Genomic DNA, 27985 nt, shown 5'->3' with positions numbered 1-27985 from the left:
CAATTGTCACTCCTCTAATGGCTTACAAACACCAACTAGCAAGGAGGATGATTTGAGAGAGAGAGGAGAGGGAAGATTCGGCCAGGGTTTCTTTTCTTTAGAAGAGATGCCGATTTCCCTTGCCCTAGGGGTCTATTTATACTTGTAAGGCTCCTAGGGTTTCACCCTTAAACCCTAGTTGGATAATCTTTCCTTAAAGCAATCCTAATCCTTACCTAAGATAAGCCTTGGACGAATTTGAGGCTATCCCAAGCCCTAGAATTCGTCCATCCTCTATCCAAGAAGGATTTACAGCCCAAAGTGTAACTATCAAACAATTGACAGTTTATACCCTCTTATTTAATTAATCTCTTTAAGTCACCAAATTAATACTAATTAATTTATGACTTATATTAATCAAATAACAATATTATTATTCCTTATATTATTCTCATAATATATTAATAATATTTATTCTCTCATAATAAATCATCCTATCAAGTTGCTATGGTGAAGGCAACCCAAAAGGACCATGCACAATCGGGTCAAATACTTGCCTAATATAGTTGCAGCCTTAGACACTATTCCAATAGTCTCCCACTTGGATAAGTCTAGTAACTATATGTACAAGTACAATCCGATTCGCAATCGTAGCTCTTAAAGACGCTGTCAAACTCTGATCTAATCAATCTTGTCCTTTAGATAAGGGATCGTACAGTCCTCTGTTAGATATCATGCTGACAATTCTATTGAATGATTAGTCAAGCATTTAGGTTTCTCGATCTCTGATTTATTTGACATAGAACTTAATCGAACACATCAATTCAGTTCTGACCGGGCCCGACACATAAGTCAAATCAAATCATCGAGTGGCCGAGATATCGCTCTTATCCTCTTGGGATAAAAGTTACAGATAAACTTCGACTTATATGCATTTACTTATTCATTAATCATCTATACACAACAATGCGTTTTATAACACCGAGTTACTAATGCGTTTTCGCATTATCAATGTACAACCAATTAACAAATAACAAACCATATATCTAGGTTTTAAGACTATATGATATTATCGTCTTGCGATCACCCTTTTATATCATATTCCATAAGGTGATTCCAGCAAGCGCGGGTTTGTTCCAATGCTCAAAACTAGTTCATAAGCACTCATGAATGTTGCAGAAACCCTTTGCTATGTCTAATACCATTTAGACAATCTATACACCAATTCATGACAATCTTCATTCATATCTACTTCCAACATATGAACAATTGTGGACAATTTGAATATTTCGATTATTCTTAATAAATTCAATTATTTTGGAAGTCAAAACATGCAAAATGAAACAATAGTTAAACAATTAACATAAGACAATAACATTACTCATAAATAAAACTCCTTTATTTAATCATCAAATGTTAATTACATTTATCTATTACACGTTTCTAATACTATCTAATCTATGCTAACATCATCCTTCAGCCCAATACTCCTAGCATGCTGCAAGTGCTTAACCCTACTCAGTCCCTTCGTAAGCGGATCTGCTGGGTTATCTTCTAATGATATCCTCTTCACTACGAGTTGTCCTTCTTCTACACGATGTATAATAAAGTGATATTTTCTGTCGATATGTCTAGATCTACCATGATCCCTCGGTTCCTTGGTCAAGGCAACCGCTCCTTTATTATCACAGAAAATCTCCATGGGATCCTTTATGGCAGGTACAACTCCAAGATCACCGATGAAGTTCTTCAACCATATTGCCTCCTTCGACACTTCGCTCGCTGCAATGTACTCTGATTCGCACGTTGAATTAGCTACGGTTTCCTGCTTGGAACTTTTCCAAGTTACTGCTCCTCCATTCAAGGTAAAGACCCAGCCCGACTGCGAATGGTAGTTGTCCCTGTCGGTCTGAAAGATGGCGTCACTATACCCTCGCACCTTCAAGTCATCACTCCCTCCAAGGACTAAGAACCATTCCTTCGTCCTCCGAAGGTACTTAAGGATATTCTTCACCGCAACCCAATGGGCTCTGCCAGGGTTCCCTTGATATCTGCTAACCATGCTCAAAGCAAAGGCTACATCAGGGCGAGTACAAGTCATAGCATACACGATTGAGCCAACTGCAGAAGTGTATGGTACTCGGCTCATTTCTGCTATTTCAGCTTCGGTACTCGGACTTTGAGTCTTACTCAACTTGGCATTACTTTGTATCGGTAATTCTCCCTTCTTCGAGTTTTCCATACTAAAACGTTTTAGTACCTTCTCTAAGTAAGTGTTCTGACTAATTCTTATTAGTCTCTTACTTCTTTCTCTTACTATCCTTATGCCCAAAATATAGGAAGCCTCTCCGAGGTCCTTCATAGCGAAGCACTTCCCGAGCCAGGACTTAACCTCCTGCAGAGTCGGGATGTCATTTCATATGAGTAGTATGTCATCGACATACAAAACGAGAAAGCTAACTATGCTCCCACTGGCTTTGACATATACACATGATTCATCTTCGCTTCGTACAAATCCAAACTATTTGACTTTCTCATCGAAGCAAAGATTCCATCTGCGAGATGCTTGCTTAAGTCCATAAATGGACTTCTCAAGCTTACACACTCTATTCGGATGCTTCGTATCCACAAACCCCTCTGGCTGAGCCATGTAAACATCCTCAGCCAACTTCCCGTTAAGGAAAGCGGTCTTGACATCCATTTGCCAAATCTCATAATCATGAAATGCGACAATAGATAGCATCACTCTAATAGATTTTATCTTCGTAACTGGTGAGAAGGTCTCATCATAGTCAACTCCGGGATTTTGAGTAAAGCCCTTCGCAACCAATCGCGCTTTATATGTGTCTACGTTTCCATCCACGTCAGTCTTCTTCTTGAAGATCTATTTGCACCCAACGGTCTTACGTCCGGGCACATTATCAACCAAATTCCAAACTTGGTTATCATACATGGATTGGATCTCGCTATCCATTGCCTCTTTCCATTTCGCAGACTCCGGGCCTACCATGGCTTCCTTATAGCTATTAGGTTCATCAAGGTTTATTAGTATACCATCAGTAATATACGTGTCCCCTTCAGTAGTAATATGAAAACCATAAAACTGGGGTTGAACTCGAACTCTTTCGGAACGTCTAAGAGGTAAGGACTCGTCAATCGGTTCAACCGGAGTTTCCACCTCGGGTTGAGTGCCAGCGGTAGAGGTTCCTTCATCTATCGACTCTTGAATCTCTTCAAGCTCGATTTGCCTCCCACTGTCTCCTTGGCCTATGAGTTCTCGCTCTCGGAAAACTCCTCTCCTCGCAACAAAGACAACATTGTCCTTCGGTCTATAGAAGAGATATCCAAAGGATTTCTGCTGGTAGCCGATGAAAATACATCGCTCACTACGAGGTTCGAGCTTGTCGTGAGTATATCGTCTTACGAAAGCCTCACAACCCCAAACCTTGATATGTGCTAACGAGGGAGCTTTCCCTGTCCACATCTCGTGAGGTGTTTTGGCAACCTTCTTAGTAGGGACTCGGTTAAGGATATGGGCGGCAGTCTCTAAGGCATACCCCCAAAAAGAGATTGATAGTGAAGCACGACTCATCATAGAGCGAACCATGTCCAACAAGGTTCGATTACGCCTTTCTGCCACACCATTCAATTGTGGTGTCCTAGGTGGCGTCAATTGTGAAACTATTCCACACTCCTTGAGATAATCGTGGAATTCAAGACTTAGGTACTCTCCTCCTCGATCGGATCGAAGCATCTTGATTTTCCTGCCCAATTGATTCTCCACTTCATTCTTGAACTCTTTGAATTTTTCAAAAGTTTCTGACTTTTGCTTGATTAAATAGATATACCCATATCTACTATAGTCATCGGTAAAAGTCACGTAGAAGCGGTTCCCATCCTTCTTGGTTGATCTAAACGGTCCACATACATCAGTATGTATTAGGTCCAATAGACCCTCACCCCTTTCACACGTACTTGTGAAGGGTGACTTAGTCATCTTTCCAAGTAAACAAGACTCGCACGTGTCATCTTCCCTAAGGTCGAATGACTCCAACACTCCATCCTTTTGGAGTTGGGCTATGCACTTCTTGTTGACATATCCATGACGACAATGCCACAAGGATGCTCTATCCATACTATTGGAAGAATCTATGTTCAAAACATCATTTCCTAAGTTATAAACAATCATAACAGTTTCATATATTCCATTACATGGTATAGCTTCAAAATAAAAGACACCATTTAGATAAGCCAAAATAGAACCATTCTCATTATTAAAAGAAAATCTAAAACCTTGTCTAAACAAACCATGAAATGAAATGTTGTTTCTAGCCATTTCTGGGGAATAGCAACAATTGTTCAAATCTAAACTTAAACCATTCCTAAGCACTAAAGAATACACTCCAATCTTGGTCACAGGAGACGATCTTCTGTTCCCCATGATTAGATTTATTCTTCCAGCCTCCACATCCCTATTTCTTCTTAGTCCCTGCACATTAGAACAAATGTGGTAACCACAACCGGTATGAAGAACCCAAGAAATAGCATGAGATGAATCGTTAGATTTAATTGTGTATATACCTGCGAAAGATGGCTTGATCTTTCCTTCCTTGATGGCTTGCAGGTACTCTGGGCAGCTTCTCTTCCAATGTCCTATCTTGTGGCAGTGGTGACACTCTGCCTCCTTTGGGTTAGGGCAGGGCTTAGCAGGATCAACTCTGGTCCCACTAGAAGAGGCACCATCTCGGGCTTTAACCTTGCGATAGTTCTTAGACGAAGCCTTCCTCTTCTTTCCCTTTCCTTGTCTAATAGCCAAGACAGGAGCAGCGGGTGGATTGGGAGTTGTTGCAACTGAATTGTCCTTGAAGTTGCTCTCAGCGACCCTCAAGAGACCTTGGAGTTTGCTTAGGGTGACCTCCTCTTTGTTCATGTGGTAGGTCATCCTAAATTGATTGTAGCTTGGAGGCAAAGAGTGAAGCACCATGTCGTTCATGATGCAATGTACCTTCGTTGCATCTCGTTCATGAGTTTCAAAAGCGGTCATTTCAGCCGGAGTAGCGATTCAGGGTTGATTTTCTCGAGCTTCTCATCGAGGACATACTCCTTATCCTTATAGCGAGCAATAGTGCGAATGTATCTTATCCATTCGCTAAAGTTCGTCCCATCGAAAGTGACCTTTTGACAAAGGCTCATCAATGTGAAAGAACTAGCAGCAACGTTGTTCGCGTTCGACATCTACAAATAGAAAGGACAAAGATAGATTAGAATATCAATCCCTAATTATCACCCAATAAGAAAAATTAGGGCTAGGATCCATCAACAATATTTACATATTAGAAAAGGGATGCCGTAATCCAACATGCAAATAATATGAAGGTAAGTGAATGAGAGGATGAGGTTGCCATATCCTACCCGTTCGGCTAACGACCCTCCACTGATCAAGCAAGCGGTGGGTGTGAGTGTACACCCATTAAGCGCCATTTTATAGGCCGCAACCTTATACCCACCTTATAGATCGGCTTCGTGAATGAGGCCTACTAACGGTAAGACTAGCATTTTATATATATATATATATATATATATATATATATATATATATATATATTAATCTTGTAATATTATATTAGTATAGGGTTGTATTTTAAACTTGTAGAATTCTAGGGTTTAAAATTTAAATTGTCTAAATTAAAACTTTTAATCACAAAACATAAATTTCAAAACTTAAGGACAAGTTTTAAACATTTAAAAGATGGAGGATCAAATAACAAATAATATTAATTAACAATTAATTCCATAATTATCAATATCTGATTTATTTAAGATTTCTTGCATAATAATTTACCAATTTAATCAAAATAATTAATTAATTATCACATAAGGAAATTAAATATTTTATTAATTGATAAATCTCTTTAATTAGATCAAGATTATAGTCATATATATCAAAAAATCGGATTAGGGTTGATCTAATATGATAAAGGCAAGTTTCCATAAGATAAATATCAAAAAATCCCGAATCTGGCCCTTCCTGACGCTCGGACTCGCTGAGTGCACCATGGGACTCGCCGAGTCAGGCCAACTCGCCGAGTCTATGACTCAAAAACATAAAATTCGAATTTTTCAAGCAAGATTCAAACAAACAAGCAACAATTTAATAGAAACCAATCAAGGCTCTGATACCACTGATGGGTTTTGGCCATATGAACATTCCTATGTGCACATGCAAACCCTAATGCTTGGATCTAGGTTTCTCTAATTAAACATGCTTTGAATCTAAGACTTCGAATGACTAATTAGGTATAAGAACAATACAAAATCAGATCTAGAAGTTTACCTTTGAATCTCTTGTTTGATCTTGTTGTCTTGGAGCTCTAGAGTCACAATTGTCACTCCTCTAATGGATTACAAACACCAACTAGCAAGGAGGATGATTTGAGAGAGAGAGGAGAGGGAAGATTCGGCCAGGGTTTCTTTTCTTTAGAAGAGATGCCAATTTCCCTTGCCCTAGGGGTCTATTTATACTTGTAAGGCTCCTAGGGTTTCGCCCTTAAACCCTAGTTGGATAATCTTTCCTTAAAGCAATCCTAATCCTTACCTAAGATAAGCCTTGGATGAATTTGAGGCTATCCCAAGCCCTAGAATTCGTCCATCCTCTATCCAAGAAGGATTTACAGCCCAAAGTGTAACTATCAAACAATTGATAGTTTATACCCTCTTTTTTAATTAATCTCTTTAAGTCACCAAATTAATACTAATTAATTTATGACTTATATTAATCAAATAACAATATTATTATTCCTTATATTATTCTCATAATATATTAATAATATTTATTCTCTCATAATAAATCATCCTATCAAGTTGCTACGGTGAAGGCAACCCAAAAGGACCATGCACAATCGGGTCAAATACTTGCCTAATATAGTTGCAGCCTTAGACACTATTCCAACATTAAGTGCTTAATGTCTATAAGCCTATGTTCTTAACCCAATAAGACCATCTAACACATGCATGGGTTACATACAAAACTCGAGATCATATTTTTATTGTTCATAATAGCTTCATAATGGATAAAGTTTCCAACTTTACCCGTTAGAATGGTCCCAACAAACAAGATCTAGTCTTTAAGTCTCAAAAGGACTCAAAAATGCATCTTTTTCAACTTAATCCGTTAAGTTCAAGTCTCTAACCTTCAGATCTGAATCAAAATGATTTTTAGATGGATAAAGTTTCCAATTTTATCTATAAGAAGGTCACAAACTTTCAGGATCTAAACTTTATGAACTTAAAGTGAACAAAAGCTCATGACACCCAAAACTAGTTAGATCTAACAATCTCATCATTAAGATTCAAACTTTATACCTCTAGAATAAAGATCAATGAGAACAAGGTCTATATCTACTATCTCCAAAGCAACCTATTCTTCTTCAATGAGGTCCTTCTCCACCAAGGTGCACCAAGAACACTCCAAATCACTTAAAAAAATCTTTTTGCTCACAAGGCTTAATCTAGGATTAGGGTCTCAAAAAAGGGTTTTGGAGAGGTAGAGGCTGAGAATGGAATGGTTTTAGGGAGTTAAGAAGCTTAAATAGGGCTCAAACCATGAAAATATGGTTTGGGCACTAATCGTGTAAGCCCAACGTACTCCCTGTACGCTCAACGTATGCAGCTAACCTAAAAATCGCCCTAACTGCAAACAGTCGTAACTTCTTCGTTCCAACTCCGTTTTTGACGTTCTTTATATCCATGGAAAGGTGTTTAAGAGATCTAAAATATTATCTAAATATATTGGACTAACAACATCTCAAAAAAAAAATCCATATTTCATGCAAGAACCCGGCCTATAACTTTTCCCTTTCTACCCTTCGACCCAAAACACAACCCAAGGGTAAAATCTCTTAACTATCATTACCTCCTTCCACAATGAATTAGCATTGCCTCCTTTAAGGCCAAAAACCTTACATAATCGACTTCCGGTCTATGGCTCAGAAATGGAAGGAAACATGATGTTACAATGATCCCCCCACTTACATTAGATTTCGTCCTCGAAATCAGCTCTCATGTTGGCTTCACGATGGAACCCCTAGCCGAAAACCCATAGATTTGATCAGCTCTAAACCTCCTTAGCTAATCGCCATCATGATAACCGCACACATAAGTACACCATTACGACAAGAACCAACTGGAAAATAGAACCCCAGACTATTTACTGTTGTTGAAACCTTCATTCAAAAACAAGGTAACTCCCTACGTGAGTCTCATCTATTTAACAGTTGCAAAGAAGCATGTATAACACCAACATATTCTATGAATTCCTAGCTGTAAGACCGAACTTCTAGTGAGAACTACAGAGCCGAGGACTCTCAGAACTACAATCACCGAATCAACTCTATCAATATGCTTCCCGAGACCGGGAACCCATCAGATCTAAACTTCAGAACCAAAATTCCAGGACTGATATTCATTCATTCGATGAGCCCACCCCTTGTCCTTGACTAAGAACACCACCAAACATGCGGAATGAAGTACTCATAACACATCGATCATGAATTTCAACCAATTCCAAATCCATAAGATGTATCAAAAACCATAAATAAACCCTTGACTCCCTGACACACCATTACCAACCACTGCTCCTTTGAGCAAAGATGATCAATCCAAGAATTTTCACATTGCATCCAACCTTTATTAGCTTAGGTGTACCCCCACCTTGCAAATCACTCGAGACATTCACAATGAACTTCACAATTCAAGACTCGATAACTGATACCCAACCTTGGTAACCAATCCCTAAAAACAGCTCGCGAACAAACAAGATTTATAATGCAAACACTCTGCAAGAGACTTTCTGATGCACGAGTGATACTCTTTTACCACGCACAATTCCTTTCGTAGTAAAAGTTGCTACCAACGCAAAATTCGACGAAAAAATGGTCGCACATGACTCAAGAATGTGATAGACGATCGCACTCTTGTTCCAATTCAAAGGATATAACCCAATTAAGAACCATGTATATAATTCGAACCAAGTGCTTCATTACTATCTTGTCCAACCCACATACACCCCTAACGACAATATCTAATGAACTTACCACAATATACACCCTTAGGGAAGCCATAACCTTACCCAAAAGAGGTGAAGTACCAAAGTTCTAATGAAATGGTGAACCTCGGTCATTAACAGAAAGGCGTCCTCATGAACGATCAAAACAAGATCCCATACCTTGATTGAGACTGAACACACCCCATCAAACCGTAATTATCTCGATAAAACTTTTAAGGTTATCCAAAAATGTTGCTAAGACTCTAGTCGGATCCATCCAAATACCAACCCTACCAACACGACATGTCAAAAATTAGATTCCACGCAGATCTAATGTCCTACATACCTGCACCGTAGATCCATATGAACCATTCTTCCGACACCACAAACTCGAACAGATCGGTCATCCTCCAAGCAGAGTACATAGCTCTCCCCCACTAAGGGTTTGAATTACCACTTACTGGTGTTGTAACCAAACCATATCTCAAACCAGCTCAACCAGGTACAAACCATCCCTGACTCTTGGAATGTATAACACACGCAAGATGATATTCCAAATAAGGACTAAGCAAACCCTAAGAGATTCTGAATTTCAGATGAAGACCTCAGAAAATTTTCCGATCATAACTACCCTTAACATTAAGGATTTCATGAAAATGCATAAGAAAAACACCAACTTACTCTCCAAAACATACACTCATTTCCAGCAATCCAAAAAGTCAATCTGGTACCTGACATGCCTATATCCAAGGAAAATAGACCCTTGATCACATCACTAAGCATGTATACCACATCAATCCTCCTGCACATTTCCATACTGACAAACTGCCACCAAACACCGCAACCAACTAGCCCCCATGCTAGGTTTACATCCCCAACTCTAAAAGTCACAAGCCTGCTCACTCTTTCTCGGAAAACTGTCAGGATATAATCCTCACCATAAATAGCGACATCGCAATCCATCTGTCAACCACTTAGCTTCCAGCTGCAATCCTCAAGATGATCATAAAAAGTGTTTCTTCTTTAGTCTCGCGACTCAAATGCACAACCTCGAGACCTTAAAACTAGCAAGCTCATCTAGTCCTGCACCAATCAAACCCAACTAACATCACCCCTAAGGCCCAAAACAATTACCAGGCCCATCCTCATGACTAAGAAACCATAACCAAAAGATTGACATATATGGAACCACTACCACGAATCATGGTATCAAACCATGCTATCTTCCTAAACCAGCTACTTAGAATCCCCAAAAAAAATTTCTCGATTCGAGTATGGATCATGTGCTTCCAGTAGTACGACCCAATGCTACCTTCCACACCTATCCATACTTTCCTCAAGAATCATCTCGGGTCCTCTAAGTCACCTACTCATAATAATACTCCCAATACATGCTCAAAAACATAGCAACCGTACTAAAATATTTCCTAGACTCTCCTGGGATTCCCCACCTCCCCTACCATCAGCTTCTAAAAAACCCCTACTAATGTTAGCTAACCACTTCATGAATACAATTACATGCAACAAAGCTTAAATAATCTTTCTACTAAAGAGCTCAACCCTACAACGGTTAGATTCAAATGAGAATTGTGTAATAGGACCAAATCCTTCACTCTAAGATTAGTTAACCATCATAGAATGTAATTTAATGTATTTATTTTATATTTGACTCTCATCAATATGAGTCCCACAAAGCACAAAAGCAAGCAACATTCGAGCAGTGGAGTCGACTAGCACTAAGACACATTAAAATCAGGCAGATCCTCATTTAAAATTCCTGACCTCTAGGCCCAAGCATCTAGGATACACCCTCATCCTATACTTGCTCTATCAAGAGTGGCTAATCATTCCTCTTGCTAAGCTAGTATGAACTGCACCTACTCATGAAACTTCCATCAATCCTATAGCCACTCATGCTTGCTAATCATACATAACGATGGATCCCATAGGCAGTCAAATACTTGAATCTACTTTAAGACCTTAATCATATAAGAATAGGAAGTAAAGCTAAATCAAACATTCTCAGGTTATGGAATCTAAATCATGTATAACTATACTGAACACACTAAGCAACTACAGTAATGATTTCAATTTGATCTAGTATATAAGTAGTCCTCCTAGGTTATTAGACATCATTCATAAGACAATTCTATTATGTAATTCTTGAAGATCCCTAGCCTGTCACTAGCATGCAGTTCTTCCATAATCATCATAAAAAGGTAATAGTGTGGTAAATTGGGGTAAACTTTGTTGCTCCGGCTGATCGTACAGATCTCATCCTTCCATGGTTACTTTTGAGAATAATTTGAATGTAATTTTAAAATAATTTAATGAAACCAGGGCTCTGATACCAACTTGTAACATCCAAAAATCACAATAAATTTGAACTTTTCAAAACAAGCCATTTCTTCCATAAATTGTATATAAAACCAATGTTTCAAAAGTATTATTCAAAATTAGAGTATAGCAAGATCTAATGTCATAATAATAGGAAGATGTATACGATCACGCCTTCGCTTTCCCATGATCCTTTAGAGTACCTAAAACAGTAATATAACATCCCGATGTCAAGGTAATTTCAATTTCAACAGTTTGTTTAAATAATATTTCATTTTTGACCATTGGGCTTGAGAAAGGTTGATAGATGGGCCATAGTCACAATATAGTAATTTTGAACTGGATTCATACACCAAGCGTACATTGTGTACACTAGGCGTACTAGGGTGCACCCTAGTACGTTGGGCATACACCTCGTATGTAGGGCGTACGTGAAGAATGTACAAACCCAGATTTTTAGGGTTTGGTACACATTTAATCACCATTATAGCCTTATTTCTCATTACTTCATCATCATCCTTCTATGAAAATTGACCCCAAGAAAACCCGAAGTGAGAAGAGTGCAGTTTGAGATAATTGGAGTGTTTTGAAGGTGTTCTTGAATAAGAAGAAGGTGGTGGGAAGAGCTTGGAGCTTGTAAGCATCTTGGATCTGAGATTATCTTCTTGTTAGCAACTTCTACGAGGTATAAAGTTCACAAATTGATCTCTACATCTTATAGATCTAAACATTTCTACAAGAATCGCCAAATGGGTCCCACTGTTTTGGCTTTGTCGACTACAAGAGAGTTGGATACCCAGATTCAAGCTGAAGCAATAAAGTTTGGGAAATCATCAAATATACTATGCACGATATGTTTCCAAAATTGTCAAATAATAATCTCATGGAAGGAATGGTCATTCATATTGTTTTGTGTGATGGAAATGAATGAACAATTGTTGAACAATCGTGACCATGAAATGTAATACTAACCCATTCCATCTAATCAAACAAACACTATTGTTGACTTGATTGTGATTAATTTTGATGCATATGCTAACCTTTGTTAAATATTTAAATTTCTAGTGTATGTACGGAAGAGCACCAAAGGGACCAAATCTACGGGAGTTATATCGTGGGACAGACATTGTGGTTGCGACACTTAGACGATTGAATGATATTATAGAAATGAGAAGAATAAATCTAAGTTAGGTTACTTACTTAGACTTGGACGAAGTCGATCGTATGTTAGACATGGGATTTGAACCTCAAATATGAAAAATAGTCAACATGGTCCCCACACGCCGTCAAACCCTCATGTACACTGCCACCTGGCCAAAAGAGGTCTGCAAAATTCTAGCAGATTTATTGGTCAAACCTATCCAAGCCAACATTGGAAACGTCGATGAACTCGTTGCCAATAAAGCCATCACTCAGGTACTAACTATATCAGTCTACCTAAAGTGCCTGAAATTTGAATAGATAATGATGCTTTTTTATATTTTATTGTTTTTTTAAAAGTGATTTTTGATTGGATAAATCTTCATAACATTCATCAAATAGATTAAGGTTTAGTGTCTTAATACATTAAGCCAGATTTTAGTCATTCTATCCAGTTTAGACTGAATAAACTGTCTGAATAAGACTAAATTACTGTTTTATCCGTACTTTCCAAAAAAAAAAACAAATTTCACAGCATTCATCAATTTTAATATTATAGTTGTGAGACAAAAATAAAGAAGGCAAATATGTAAGTGGTTAATAGTGTCGTAATACACTAAACCTATTTTTTGGCTTCACCCGTTAATACATTGTGTCTAGATAAAGTAAAAAAGAAAGTCATAAAAGTTGTCTGGATTAAAAGCTTAACCCATTAAGCTCATTAAGAAAAAAGAGACATCCTCTAAATAATTGAAATGGTTATGGTTGTAGCATATTAAGGTATTGGCACCAATGGAGAAACACAAACGATTGGAGCAAATACTTCGATCGCAAGAAACAAGGGCAAAAATCATAATTTTTTTTCAACAAAAAAGATGTGCGACCAGTTGGCACACACTTTGACCCAACAGTTTTCTACTGCTGCTATTCACGGAGACAAATCTCAAGGCGAACGCGATTATTTTTTTAAATCATTTTCGCTCTGATAGGTCCCTCGTGCTCGTTGTCACCGATGTCGCCACTCGTGGATTAGACATCAAAGACATCAAGTTATTCACTTATTTCCAATTTTAAACTTTTAGAAGAAGTTCGGGTTGTCTTAATTGACTATAATTTCTAAAAATATATATTTCGAAAAGCCTGCCTTTTAAATATTTTAAAAAATCACCATCAAGTTGGAAAATTGGCAATTTTCAAATCCATTTTTTCAAAGTATTTTTTTTGAACTTGTTCTTGGTGTTATTGGGTTGATTTCTCATTAAGAATTATTCGTAATTTGTGGGGTTTTTTTGTTGTTGTAACAGGGTAGTGATTAACTATGACTTTCCGACGTGAGTTGAAGACTATGTGCATTGGATTGGTAGGACTAGGAGGGCGGGGGCCACTGGAGAGGCTTATACGTTTTTTGGTGATCAAGATTCAAAGCATGCTTCAGAACTTGTAAAATTATTGGAAGGCTCCAATCAACATTTTCCATAAGTAGACCAATCAGTATAACGACATGTAATAAGTGATAAATCATATTTATAGGTTCATAATGACGACTTATGACTATAAATATAAGTTACACAGAAAAGACTAGAGTGTAGCTTAACTTACAGAGGATCTTCCTGATAAAAGTTAGGAAATTAAATTGGCAGAGCTTCTACTCGCTAGCTACTACTTCTTCAGGGATCATAGGGCTTCGTCGAAGGCTAAAACTAAGGGAAATTGGCTAAAATTGAGAGAATTGTGAGAGAGTAAGATGAGGGAGTGAGGATACTAATGATCAGTCAAAGCCTATTTATAGCACAATTGCGCGTCGCGCCTGGTGTGCATGTCGTGCACACTTGAGATGTTGTTCCTCCCATTTTCTGCAACGTGCCACAAATATGGTGGTCCACACCCCACCTTCTAGAAGGTTTGCACTGTGTAACCCACATGCGTGTGGCGCTTCTCGGAAAAATTCAAAAAATCGTATATTCCTCATATCAGCTCCGTTTTCGACGTTCTTTATATCCCCGGAAAGCTCTCGACGAGATCTACAACTCTTTATTTTTAAAGCTATATTCTTAACATGATTAGTTTGTTAAAGTCCGTTAGAAATTCACAACTTCCTCACATGATATCGTTCTTGACTTTCTTTATATTGGCATAACCATATCGATGAGATCTACAACTCTCATTTAGATTGCTTTTCCTTACAACCAACCGAGTTGTACTTAGATTTCTTAGCCATATACTGCTATGCTGAAACTTCTAAAAGTCCTAACTTCCTCTCACAAAGTCAGATTTAGACGATATCTATATGCACGCATTCACTTTTACAATATTTATGACTTTTGTTTAGATTACTAATGATAATAAGCAACCTATCTCCAACTCACTATTTTTGACATACTTTTTGAATGTGAAACTTCGGAAGGTCGTAACTTCTTCACTCGAAGTCGAATTTGGGTGTTCTTTATATGCACGAAATCCTCGTCACATATACTATAACTTGGTTAAGATTATTTATCCTAAATAATCCCTCTTTTAAATCATTAGTGTGGCTTATAATAAATTTATTGCCTAGCCCAAATCTGTAGGTGTTGCAAATGCCAAAGATAAAAAACAAAGGACGAAGGGTTGAAATGAAAAAGACAATAAATCGAAACTAGATGTAGCAACATCAGCAATATGTAGCTGCTCCAAAACATAAACCTCCCCAAGTCTGCGACCTATCCCAATCACCCTCTGAGACCGAATGTCATGTACATAACAGAACGAATCAGAAAAGAAGACCTAACAACCAGAGTTACTCAACTGACTGATCCAAGAAAGATTTAAGGTAGTGTAGGAATATAATAAACATATGTTAAAGATATATAATGAGTGACAATAGAACCAACACACTCTACTGTCATTGGTTTAGCGCTAGAAGACATAATAGAGACAGGTGAACGAGATGATAACGAAGCAAAAGATGAAAAATATGGTGACATGTGATGAGATGCACCATAATCCAATATCAAAAAGGATGAAGGAATACCTTAAGTGTTGGATGAAGACAAACTAGAATGAGACATGGAAACTGATGTTGCAGTTGGATTGGCAGCAATGAACTGTCTCGACTCTTCAATAATTTGGGGATCCAAGGGTCATGGTTCTATAAAATCTGTCTCATTCTCAACTGAAGTTGTAGCAACAACATATTGTGTTGGCCTAAAATGTGAAAACGAAGGACGTGTTTGAGACTTTCCATAAGGTATGTTTTTCTATGAAGGTTCTATTAGGTGATCTGATTTGTTGTTGTTGCTAATTTCCCTTGCTTAACAGCAAAGGACAATTTGTATTCCAATGGTTCTTCTTCTTATAGAAAGCACGCTCATCAAATACAACTTTGGGATGCTTCAGTGTAATATCCATAAAATTCATAAAAAAAAAAAATTAAACTTTTAAAACCATTCCACAAATCATAATTTTTTACCAAATAGTTTTCAGAACATGCTTAGTATCAGAGTTTTCCAAAAATCATAAAAGAAAACACAAGGAGGTGCATGATCATGCCTTTGCCTTCCCGAGATCATCTGAGGTACTTAAAACATAACCCAAAACTGTAAGCCCAAAGCTTAGTGAGTTTCCCTGAAAATACCAAACACATCACATAATCATAATCGTAATAGTAAATAACATGCATACAGAGCCTTCAGTCTGAATGGAACTCCCCACTGGCCTACATTCTACTTGGTATGTTTATAGAACCTTCAACATGACTGGTATGCCACACCAGTCCTTTAGCCTATCTGAACTGTTCTCCAGGCCTTCGGCCTAAATGGTACGCCCCACTGGCTTTCAGTCTATCAAGGTTGCTTTGGGTCTATTGGCCTTCAGCACAAAGCAGGACCTGGTGGGTTTTGAGCATTCTAACACTCCTATGGTGTGCATGCAACCCTAGAAACCTTGGATCTATGTTTTCTCTACTATACATGAAAACTTTCATTTTCCAAGGTTTTCATCCTAACTAGCATATCATGGGGTATATGTAATACAAAAACTAGTAGAATGACATACCTTTCTTGTAGCTTGGATTCCTTAAGACCTTGTGACCCTAGCACCCCAAATGTTATGCCTCAAATGCTTCACACAATACCACCAACAAATGGAATAACCTGAGAGAAGATTATATGCACCAAAAATTGGCTATCCCCCACTAGAATCACTTAAGTGCCGATTTTAGAAGCATGAGGTTTCTTTATATAGTGTGCATATTATGGTTACACCATGTAACTCATGCCGTTCCACATTCCTCATGATCCATGGGTTTTAACCACCATGGAGCATCCATGGGTAACCACATGGGTTTAGCCAATCATGCAAAACTATGGATCATAAGCCCACCATATAAGAATGAATTATTTACCAAATCAATCCCTTTTGATCACAAAATTAATTCCACACTAATTCCTGATCAATACTAATTAAATAATTCATATTAGTATATTAGAAATTATAATATATTAATAAACCATAAATATCATCTTCTCACAAAAGTCTATCCAAATTGTTCTGATGCCATGCAACTGAAATGGACCATGCCAAATCGGGTGAAGTTCATACCAAATATACTTATGGACTTAGACACCTTATCCAACAGTCTCCCACTTGGATAAGTCTAATAACTATAGCTGCAAGTACGACTTCAGGATCCGACTAGCAATCGTAGCTCTTTCAAAGTCTCTCGGAACTAAGTTGTGCCATTTTTGATAAGTGGTCATATAATCCTTTGTTCAAGATATCAGCCGGAAAAATACATGGAACATCGTTGTACTTATTGTCCAACAGTTTGTTTCCCGATTTCCGATTTGTTTGACATAGCACTTAATCAAACACATCAATTGAGTTCTGACCGGGTCTGACACATAAGTCAGAACAAAATCATTGAGGGGCCCAAGATATCGCTTTTAATCCTCCAAGGACTAAAAGTAATATATAAACTTAAACTCATACGCTTGTACTAACTAATCATCAAATTGTACACAACAACACGTTTTATAACATCAAGTTACTGATGTGTTTTCGTACTATCAATGTACAACCAATTCTAAAACATCCCAAAAACACAGTCGGAAAATTTCGTTTAATTAAATAATAAAAACATAGTCGATAAACCTCATATAAAAATCATAAGCAATGTATCTCAAAATATTATAACAACTATCAAGTATATCAGAGTATAAACATCTCAGGCTGAACAAATGGTGTGTGCACTGCAATCTTCCCGAGCTCCTCTTTTGAAAACTGAGTACCTGAAACCAAAACTGAAAACTATAAGCACGAAGCTTAGTGAGCTCCTGTAAACTACCGTATACCATACAATAACATATAAAACACATATTGGGCCTTGCCCACTGCATCAGACCGAAATCCGGAAACTGCATCGGACCAAAGTCCGGAAACTAACCAGGGCGTTGCCCCCTGCATCGGACCGAAGTCCGGAACTAACTGCATCAGACCGAATGTAACGCCCCGATTTTTCTCTGTACGTTTGGTTATTTTAATTTAATTATCCTTGTAACCTTGGGTTAATTTATCTAACCAATGTCTGATTTATTATGTTATTGGACTCTTTTGATCATCTTGTAAACTCCTTTTATTGAAGTCCATGGGATATGGGCCTATTTGCAGAGTCCATCTAGTAAATAGTACTTAATGTGTTAATTGAGTCATTTGGAACACACACAAGAAAAACACTCTAAACACTCCCTCTCTCTCTCTCTCAAATCGTCCTCTCTCTCTCTCTCTCTCTCTCTCTCTCTCTTTGGGATCAAGAGCAGCCAAGGGGCTATTGTTTGGAGCTTAATTCTTGTTCATTTCTAGCCTTGATTCATATTGGTATGAACCTCCTTATCATTTCTTACAAGTTGATTCATAACCTTGTTCTAGTTTTATGATTTCATCTTCACTTCTTCTCCTTCTTATTTGATTTGTAATTGTATGTTATACATCATCTCAAGATCCTATCTTCACCCCATATATGGTGGATGATGGATCTAGGGGATTACATCTGGCAAAAGATCATGGAAACCCTAAAAGGGAGAATGGTGATTTTATGTGCTTTATGTTCATTTTCATATTGATTATTATTACAATCTTGTGGAAAAATGAAATCCTAATGATACCTAACCCTTTTTAGTACCACCATGATCATGGGGACTAAATTGGGATGTTAGGTCAAAATATGGTTTATACTTTACTTTTCTGGGCAATTATATTTTTGTGTAATATTTATGAATTTTCGGTCTAGTTTACGGCCGTAAACACCTTACGACTGTAAACTCATTTACGGCCCATTTGTTTCCGGCCCATATCCAACATGTAAATAGAGGTGTTAGGGTGAGGAGTAGAGAGTGATGAACACTAGAGAGATTACGGCCAGAGAGAAAGGAGCTTTTATGTGTGTGTGAATCTTTTGTATTCGTATCATAATTCATATCAATATATACAAAGATTCATATTATTCTTCTTCTACTTCTCTTCTTATTTAGTCTGACATCATCCGTTTGATTGGGATTCCGCACCATCAAACGGATCTGACTGATACACGGGCAGATTAGGGACTTATAATTGGTATCAGAGCCAAGTTGTATCAGTCAAAAGGTTTTATTGTTTCATTTGGAATCTGAATAGTTGATGTTTACGGTCCAAGCTTATGGCCGTAAACAACGAGTTCTTGGGCCGTAAACTCTATTTGGAGCATTATTTGATCTTATTTTCGTAATATTTTTGCGTTTTTGGATAGATCTCGCAAAATTAAGGGGGTTTGTTCTTCGTGTTTTTCATAAAAAAAGGTTTTTGATCGAGTTTTGGAGCTTCAAAGTCGAAAAATCGCTTTTTTTTCACGTAATCTTGAAGGGTTTTCGGCCGGAGCTTACTGCCGGAAACAGTTCACGGCCGGCGGCGGATTCGTGTTTGCGGCTAGGGTTTCCGAGCTTGCGGCTCGGAGTTTGCGGCTCAGTTGGAAGTTCTCGGCTCGGAATTCGGCTCGGCGGCTTAGCGGCTTGAAGAATTGGCTTGGCGGCTTGCGGATCGAAGCGGTGGAGCGTGGCTTGAAGAACGGCTCGGCTAGGGAAGCCGGCTAAGCAAGCCGCACATCGCTTCAATAAAAATAAGGGCGCGCAACGATTTAAGGGGATGCGGGGATTCGAACTTGGGTCTCCGACCATAGAAGTCCAGCGCCTTAATCATCTCCTCTAGCTAATAACTTGTTACATTCCTTCAAAAATTAAAATATAACCCGTCTTTTTCGCACCAAATTTCGAATTTTGACACTTTTAACCCAAAAATCAATTTCCTTTTATTTTAAAATTCTTTTTTCATCCAAAATTAAAATAATAATAATAATAATAATAATAATAAATTGTTTTTATTTTTTTTTCTTTATTTTTGACTTTTTATTTCAAATTTTGATTTTGACTTTTAGGTTTGACCTTTGATTTTAAACTTTGACTTTTTCGTTTAATTTTTAAAATTTCAAATTTAGCTTTTCGGTTTGACTTTTAAGTTTGACTTTTCAAGTTCGACTTTTGAGTTTGATTTTTTAAATTTGACTTTTAAGGTTGTTTTTAAAAATTAAAAAAAAGGGCATTTTAAATTTGACGTTTGCTTCTAGTTGTTTTTTTAATTAATTGATTTTAAGGTCTACGAGGGATTTGAAAATATGAAAGAGAGTCGTCAGGATATGTTAAGACAAAATTTCAACATTTTCGATTATATCCCTGGAGAAACCCTCGAAACTGAATTGCAGAGATTTACTACACTCACTACTGAGATGAATATAGCCGGGATCTTCTTGTCCAAATCAGAGATAAACAAAAAGCTTCTAAATTCACTTCCGAAATCGTGGGATATGAATGTAGCTGTCATCAAGAAGACAAAAGATCTCAATCGTCTTAGTATTGCTGAAGTAATTGAAGAGCTTGACGCTTTAAAGAGTTCTGTAAACCTTCCGGTCAATGAAGTGTCATGTTCTCATTCATGTGAAGTTTCATCTTCTCAATCATGTGAAGATACGATTAAATTTCTTCGAGAACAAATTGAGTTATTTAAAAGAGAAGTTGAGGACCTGAGATATGATGGATATCAACTCAGGAAAGGACAGAAACCCATGAAGGCTGAGTTAGAAGCTAAAACCAAGGACTTTAGGAAACTTCAGGAAGACTACAGTAACAAATGTGAAAACTATGATTATGTAGTCAAACAAAATGCTGAGCTAGTGGCTGAAGTTGAATCTTTGAAAGGAAAGTTTGAAACCGCCAAACTTGATGTTAGAAAATATGATTTCTCAAGTGAGGTGGTTGCAAATATGATAGACCAAAGCATGCAGTTTAAAAGGAATCAACACAAGGGTCTAGGGTATGATAGTGTACCTCCTTCTTACAATCATATCTACACATCCATCCCTATGAAACAAGAAGAAATTGACAGGGAGGCACATCTTAAATACGGAAAAACAGTTGGATTTGTGTCAGTAGGGGTTATTAATGTTGAAAATATTGATGTTTCTGTTACATGTGCAGGTAAAGTAGCAGAGGATGAGAACAAGGAGAGTTCTTCTGAACAAACCAACGACCCCTTGAACTCTAAATCTGCTGCTTCTGCTCAACCTGCCGTTGGTAAATACAGGCCTCCAATTCCAACGCAACAGAGTGCTTGTTCCAAGTATGCATGTGGGAACAACAAGAAACGAGGCAAGGATACGCCACCAGGCTCAAGAATAAATAACTTCACAGTGAAGAAAAAGACATGTTTTCACTGTGGAACACCTGGACACATTGCCAGAAATTGTCCTAATTGCACGTACGTTCCCTACTACGCACAAGGCTGGCAGAACGCGTCAAGAGGGAGACACTCCAAAAGATACCCCTCGAGACCACGTTCAGACATTGACGACTGGAATGCCAAGAAGGCCAAGAATGTAACTCCCAAGGCCAAGAATCAAACTCCAAAGGACAAGCATCCAAATCCCAAGGGCAAGAAGGAAATATCAGCCAACAAGCCCAGTTCAAGAGATGCTCCTGTGAAGCCAAGACCGGCTAGGTCAAAGTCATCTCGAAGATTGGCTTCAAGTGCCAAATCAAGTGCCGGGGCACCCATCGGATCGAAAAAGAAATGGGTTAAACCCGAATATAGATGGGTACCAAAGGTGAAAACTCCCAAATCTCCTAATGCTTCTAACGTTTCTACATCTTCTGTTTGTGATAAGCAGGATATGTCATGGGAGAGAGTATCGTGCGTTGATGACAAAGGTCGACCCAGTTTCAAAATGGACTGGGTTCCGAAGACCAACTGATCCCGCTTTGTGCTGGAGCAGCTATGGAGGCATATCATCAGACTTCGGTTTGTTGGTAGTGGCTGTTCCTGGCATATGATTGGGGACATCTCTCAACTGTACAACACTCACAACATTGTTTGAGAGCATGTGTCCTTTTGCGGGAAAGGAAGAAAAGAAGGGATCACATGGGGTTTGTGCTTAAAGACATGAAGAATTTTTGGATCTGTTCTGAGGTTATGCTTGCTATTCTCAGACCTTCTGAATGCAGATTCAATCGGTGAATTACGGTTTGCATTTTCTTCTCTATACTCCTGAGTTTTTCTTACTCTGATTCGTTTCAAAGACAAAATTTTGTTTTAGGATAGTTTAAATTTGCGCATTTACTTTCGTTTCTCTCCTATGTACAAATTTACGGGGAGAAATAAAAACAAAACAAAAATTAGAAAATTTTAAAAAATCCAAAAACATCAGAAAATCAGAAAATAAAAAAATATATTGGTTATGAGTCTGTGTTTGAGGGAGATGTTTTGGGAAGTGATATTATCAAGTGATAACAGGCAACCTGAGTCTACGTAACGTACCCGAAGTTAAAGGGTCTATGCTCTGACTTGATGCGTCGGTAGGCACGAAAAATTTTAAATGGACATGACTAGGCAGAGTTGAACTTAGGAAATTTATAGACTTGACAAATCTTGACCTAGTTAGATACGTTCAGCCTGAAAATACGACGCTCAGATAGGTTGAGCAGGGAGATATATATGGGAATCTACTCGTCACATTAATTGAACCTGTACTTGGAACCGTGGCTTAAATTTCCCTCGATGTGCGGATTCTGTCCTTAATTCTGGTTGGATGAGGCGACTGGTAAATTCCGATAAATTAGGTCTATAGAATATCATTTTATTTCTTTTCTTCTGTTAGTCATATGTTGTCTCCTTTGCATGACTTCTAATCCGACCTGGTACACAACATATGCAACTCACTTTCTCTGCAGGCTATATGTATATATATATATATATGTGTGTGTGTGTGTGTGTGTGTATGTGTGTGTGTGTGAAATATATGTGTGAAATACTTCTCATCTGTTAGCCATATGATGTCTCCTTTGCACGACTTCTAATCCGACCTGGTACACAGCATATGCAACCTTCTTCTTCTCAACCCCTCTGAAGTAGTTAGCAATAGAATTCTGAATCTCTTCTCTCTCTGAATGGTTGTCTGCTCACCCGGTGTAAGGAGTACTCTGGAAGTTCTTGATGGCTGGGGCATATCAGGAAGCGGGAAACACGTTCCAGTACACTTAAAATTGAACACATACAGATTGTCTATAGATCTCGCTGCTCAATTTAGGTGGACAACAATATCCTAGGTCGTCGTCAGCTGAATGGACCTTAAGATATATTATCTAAGAAGTTAGGATCAGATATAAATTTTAGGTTTTTAAGTTCACCTTGTCTTGTAACAAATAGTATGTCCTAAATTTGTTACAATTTTTCGTGTTTAAGTGGACAACAATACCGACGATCGACCAGACAAAGATGTGAATATGAAGGGTACCGACAAGTGGATAAAGGCTGTCTAAAAACTTTGATCCCAAATCACTCTTAAAGTTAGATATCATTTTTATTTTTGTTAAATTTGTCATAGTTTCTTCTAATTTAAATATTAGGGGAGAATTAAAATTAAAAAAAATGAAAAAAATAAAACATAAAAAAATTCAAAAATCAAAGAAAAATTAAAAAAATTAAAAATCCAAAAATAGTGTTATTTCTGTTTTATTTCTTGTTTAGAAAAATCAAAAAATCCAAAAATATTTTTGTTTCTATTTTAATCTGTGTGCTAAGTTTTCTTTTAGTTTTGTTTTTGTCTTGAATAGTGATTTCAGGTATAGGTAAGACTGATGGAGTTTGTGTTGAAGATTTCTGAGCCAAAGCCTCGTCCGTGAGCATCGAAGAATTCGCATTCGAAGGAGCAAGAAATGAAGATTATTCTTTCAACATTCAATCTTTCAACCCTAGAAGCAAGGTGAAGCAGAAATTGAAGATTATGTGACGGATTGCATTGAAGCCTCCTCAATCAGTCTGCTGCTATCGTTGTAGCTGCTGAAGTGATCCAGAAGATTTGTTCTCTCTGAAGTTCTCTTTGAAGATTCTCAAGCTGAAAGCGCCATCTTTCAAGAATCAGTACGTCAAGCCTCCTCACCCAATGTGCGTTCAATAACAAATTCTGAAGAAAACATCAAGTGCTCAAGATGAAGTCATTCATTGAAGATTCATATGTTCATCCTGATGCTGTGAAGAAATCGAAGGTTAAAGCTGAAGCCAAGCTTCCATTGAAGATTGACAAGAAGAGCCAGCTACTTTTTAGGGGGAGCTTGTTGGGTCAATTAAGAAAAGAAAGCTATAAACCAAGGGGGAGATTGTTAGGTCAAAATATGGTTTATACTTTACTTTTCTGGGCAATTATATTTTTGTGTAATATTTATGAATTTTCGGTTTAGTTAACGGCTGAGTTTACGGCCGTAAACACCTTACGGCCGTAAACGCATTTACGGCCCATTTGTTTCTGGCCCATATCCAACATGTATAAATAGAGGTGTTAGGGTGAGGAGTAGAGAGTGATGAACACTAGAGAGATTACGTCCAGAGAGAAAGGAGCTTTTATGTGTGTGTGAATCTTTTGTATTCGTATCATAATTCATATCAATATATACAAAGATTCATATTATTCTTCTTCTACTTCTCTTCTTATTTAATCTGACATCATCCGTTTGATTGGGATTCCGCACAATCAAACGGATCTGACTGATACACGGGCAGATTAGGGACTTACATGGGATGATGAACACATCTTAAAATGTGTTTCAAAGGGAAAAGGATGGATAAGCGAAAAAGGAATCACGGGTGGCTACGATTTTGTTTTCCATCAGATCTGTAGTTATTTTGTAAAACTCATATCTTGAGCTCTAGAAATCAAACGGACCCCAAACCAGTTCCAAAGGTTCAAAAATTGAGTTGGCTAAGTTTCTTAAGCATGCCAACCTCAATGATAAGGACTTTATCTATGGGAAAGAATGGCATCTTTGCTGTTAGGTCTGATCCGGGTTTGTTCTGATATGTCATTTTGTTTTCTTCATTTCTAAGGCTTGGAAAAGGATCCAGAGTGATTCCAAGTTTATATATATGTTCCTGATATTATGAATTTAAGATCTGGAGCGGATGGGGTGTTATTTCCAATTATAAATTGGTTAGAATGGATCCACACTCCAGATCAGTGGGCAGTCGCTAGCTTTTGCTAGTGCTGTGATTGTCCACAATGTGAATAGTATATTTGGAGTTTGGGAGATGATTTTCATTCAATTCCAACTCTGAGACTTTCATTTGTATGTCCTTTACTTCTCTGAATTTTGGTTTGGACGAATTCTACTCACAAGTTGGGTAGAATTGGCCAACATCACTTGATTGTATTGTTGGAGACAGAAGTGATACACCATTTTGTAAAATTCATATTTAATTCATCTTTTGGAGTTAGAATGAGTTCTTTATAGTTTTGGAATTTTGAGTAATCATATTTTCTTATAAAATTTAGTTAAAGCTATGTTTCTGTTTTAGATTTTGGAGTAAATCCATTTTGAACAGCAGGTCTGTTTTAGAGACCTTGCTGTGATTACTCTTTTCTCAACTCATAGCTTCATTACTTCTCCTTTCTAACCTTTAGTCCTTCTTAGGTGAGGTTTTGAAGTTTGCTTAATCTTGGTAGCATTAGTTGATTGTTATCTATCCTTACTACTCACTCAAGGTGAGTTCTCCCACACCGTTGTATTGATGATTGTATTTGCTAGTTAGCTTGTGTGTGATAATTTGAATTTATTATAAAAGCATGCTATAGAAGTATTGTTTTAATTCGTACATGTGCACTGTATGTAACTAATCATGGAGGACACCACCAAAGGATACGGATTTATCGGTGCGGTGGGTAGGTAAGATCACCAACGTAATACTCATCGTGAGGTGCGGTGATTAGGGCCAAGTGATACGGGGTCTTCCCGGTGCGGTTCAAACCTACAAGTCCTTCTTGTATCATTCGCGTTGATTCGTTCTTTGCCCTTATTATACAACTATAATTGGAAAATGGATTAGGGTTAGTAAATATGAATGTTAGTACAATGTCTGTGTTTGAATTCACTAAGCTTTGTGCTTACGGTTTCCCTTATAACTTTTCAGGTGTTAAGATTAAAGAGGCTAAGGCTTGACATGGAGCACCGGGACATCGCTACTAGTTATTTTTGTTGGTACCTTATTATTATTATTACTTCCGCACTTATTTTATATGATTATTAAGTTGATGGATTATGTTATGACTATTTCAATTGTTTTAATTTAATTTAAGAAGGGTTTTAAAAGTTTAAAATTTTTGCAAAAATTTGGGTGTCACACCGAAGTCCGGAACTGACTGCATCAGACCGAAGTCTGAAACTGACTGGGACCTGATCCCCTACATAGGACCGAAGTCCGGAACTAACTGAACATAACATAGCATAAACATATCAACTAGCATGAACACATATACTGCATACTGCATCGGACCAGGGTCCGGTACACATAACACAAAACATGTTTGAATCACAAAGACATCAAGCAATCTAACTACTGCATCGGACCGAGGTCCAGAACTACTGCTAACTAAACAGGCCGGAATTGTGGCCGTAGACCCGTTCCTACTGGAAAGAAACTCACCTCACACTGCTGAAGTCCCGTAGACTCACTCCCACACTGCTGAAGTCCCACAGACTCGACCCCACCTGCAAGATGACAGATTCCCGATCTGTCAACATCAAAATAACACCTAATAAATAATTGGGTTCCACTACATAACTATAATTACATACTTTGGATAATTACTACGTTACCCCAAACTTGGCTTACCCAAGCCCAAGGTCCAATCCATAGGCCTAAAGTCAACTAGGAATCAAAGCCGAACATATGGCCCAAATTTCCATATTGGGCCCAAACCTCTACATGGGCTTCCCGTAAGGCCCAATTGTCCAGCCCATTCCATCATGTCCTATTCTAAGGGCCCAATATCATACAAACCTATAGGCCCAAACCATGGCCCATCTATGGCCCAATTTGCCAAATTGGGCCAAATCCTTCATATGGGCCTTAACCTAGAGCCCGACTAATTGCTCTAGTCCATTTGATTATTTTTGGATGGCCCAACACAAAGCCCAAGTGAAATTAGGGTTTCACATAAAATGATAATTAGGGTTAAGTGTTTCTCACTTAACCCATTAAGGGCTTAACCCACTAAGGACTTAATCCATTAAGTCCATTATTGCTTAGATTAATTTCTGCCAATGATTATTATTTAATATTTTACTTATTAAATAATTCTTGTGCGTGTCCTGATAAATTCTAAAATATTAGGATTTTCTCAATTAGCCCATTAAGGACTTGATCCATTAATTCCTTTACTCTACTAGATAAATGGCATGGAATAATTTGGGCTTAATTCACAATCCAATCCCAATAGCCCACAAGTGGGCCCGATAAGTCTAACACCCAATACTCATAATTAGGGTTTTCAACCCAAACATGGCCCAATAGGTCCAAAACCAATCTCTAAGCCCACTAGGGTCTGCTAGTGGGGCACCACCCACTACCACATCGGGTAGTGGTGGTCAATGGCGGCTCACGACGGCGGCCACCACCTTACGGTGGTGGTTATCATTATTTTTATTATTAACCAAAGCTAATTACAATCACAATGTTTAATCCAAACATAAACACACGCACACACACTAACTAACACACACACACACACATATAACTACACCATGGTGGCCAGCGGCGGTGCTTGGCGGAAGCCACCACGTCACGGTGGTGGTGACCCTTCTTCTCACTTTTCCGACCAAGCATGGCAGACACACTAAGAAAAATACTCTTCTATGCTCGAGAAATGGATCCAAAACTCCTACCTACGATGGTCGCAGGCGGCAGAACGTCGACATTGCTTTGACAGCCACTACCTGATGGTTGTGGTGGCGTCCGCTGATGATACACTGCCTAGCAACACCTTAACCCCGCATTTCATGTCGTCTGGTGCAAGGCGCTACACCCACGTCGGCAGCGGAGGCTCGCGGCGGCGTTCTGACTTCACTTCACGCCGACAGAAGAAGACCACGGTAGCTTCAC

At 38.1% G+C, this 27985-nt stretch overlaps 1 pseudogene; it reads left to right on the top strand.

The window, feature by feature from the left end:
• Positions 1 to 11586: 11586 nt before the first annotated feature.
• LOC145067716 (DEAD-box ATP-dependent RNA helicase 46-like) lies at positions 11587 to 13978 on the top strand (annotated as a pseudogene).
• Positions 13979 to 27985: the final 14007 nt, after the last annotated feature.

This window comes from Lactuca serriola, chromosome 8, assembly GCF_051521515.1.
Source record: "Lactuca serriola cultivar US96UC23 chromosome 8, Lser_US96UC23_V15, whole genome shotgun sequence".
Classification (NCBI taxonomy): domain Eukaryota; kingdom Viridiplantae; phylum Streptophyta; class Magnoliopsida; order Asterales; family Asteraceae; genus Lactuca; species Lactuca serriola.
This window is presented reverse-complemented; position numbering and strand designations above follow the sequence as displayed.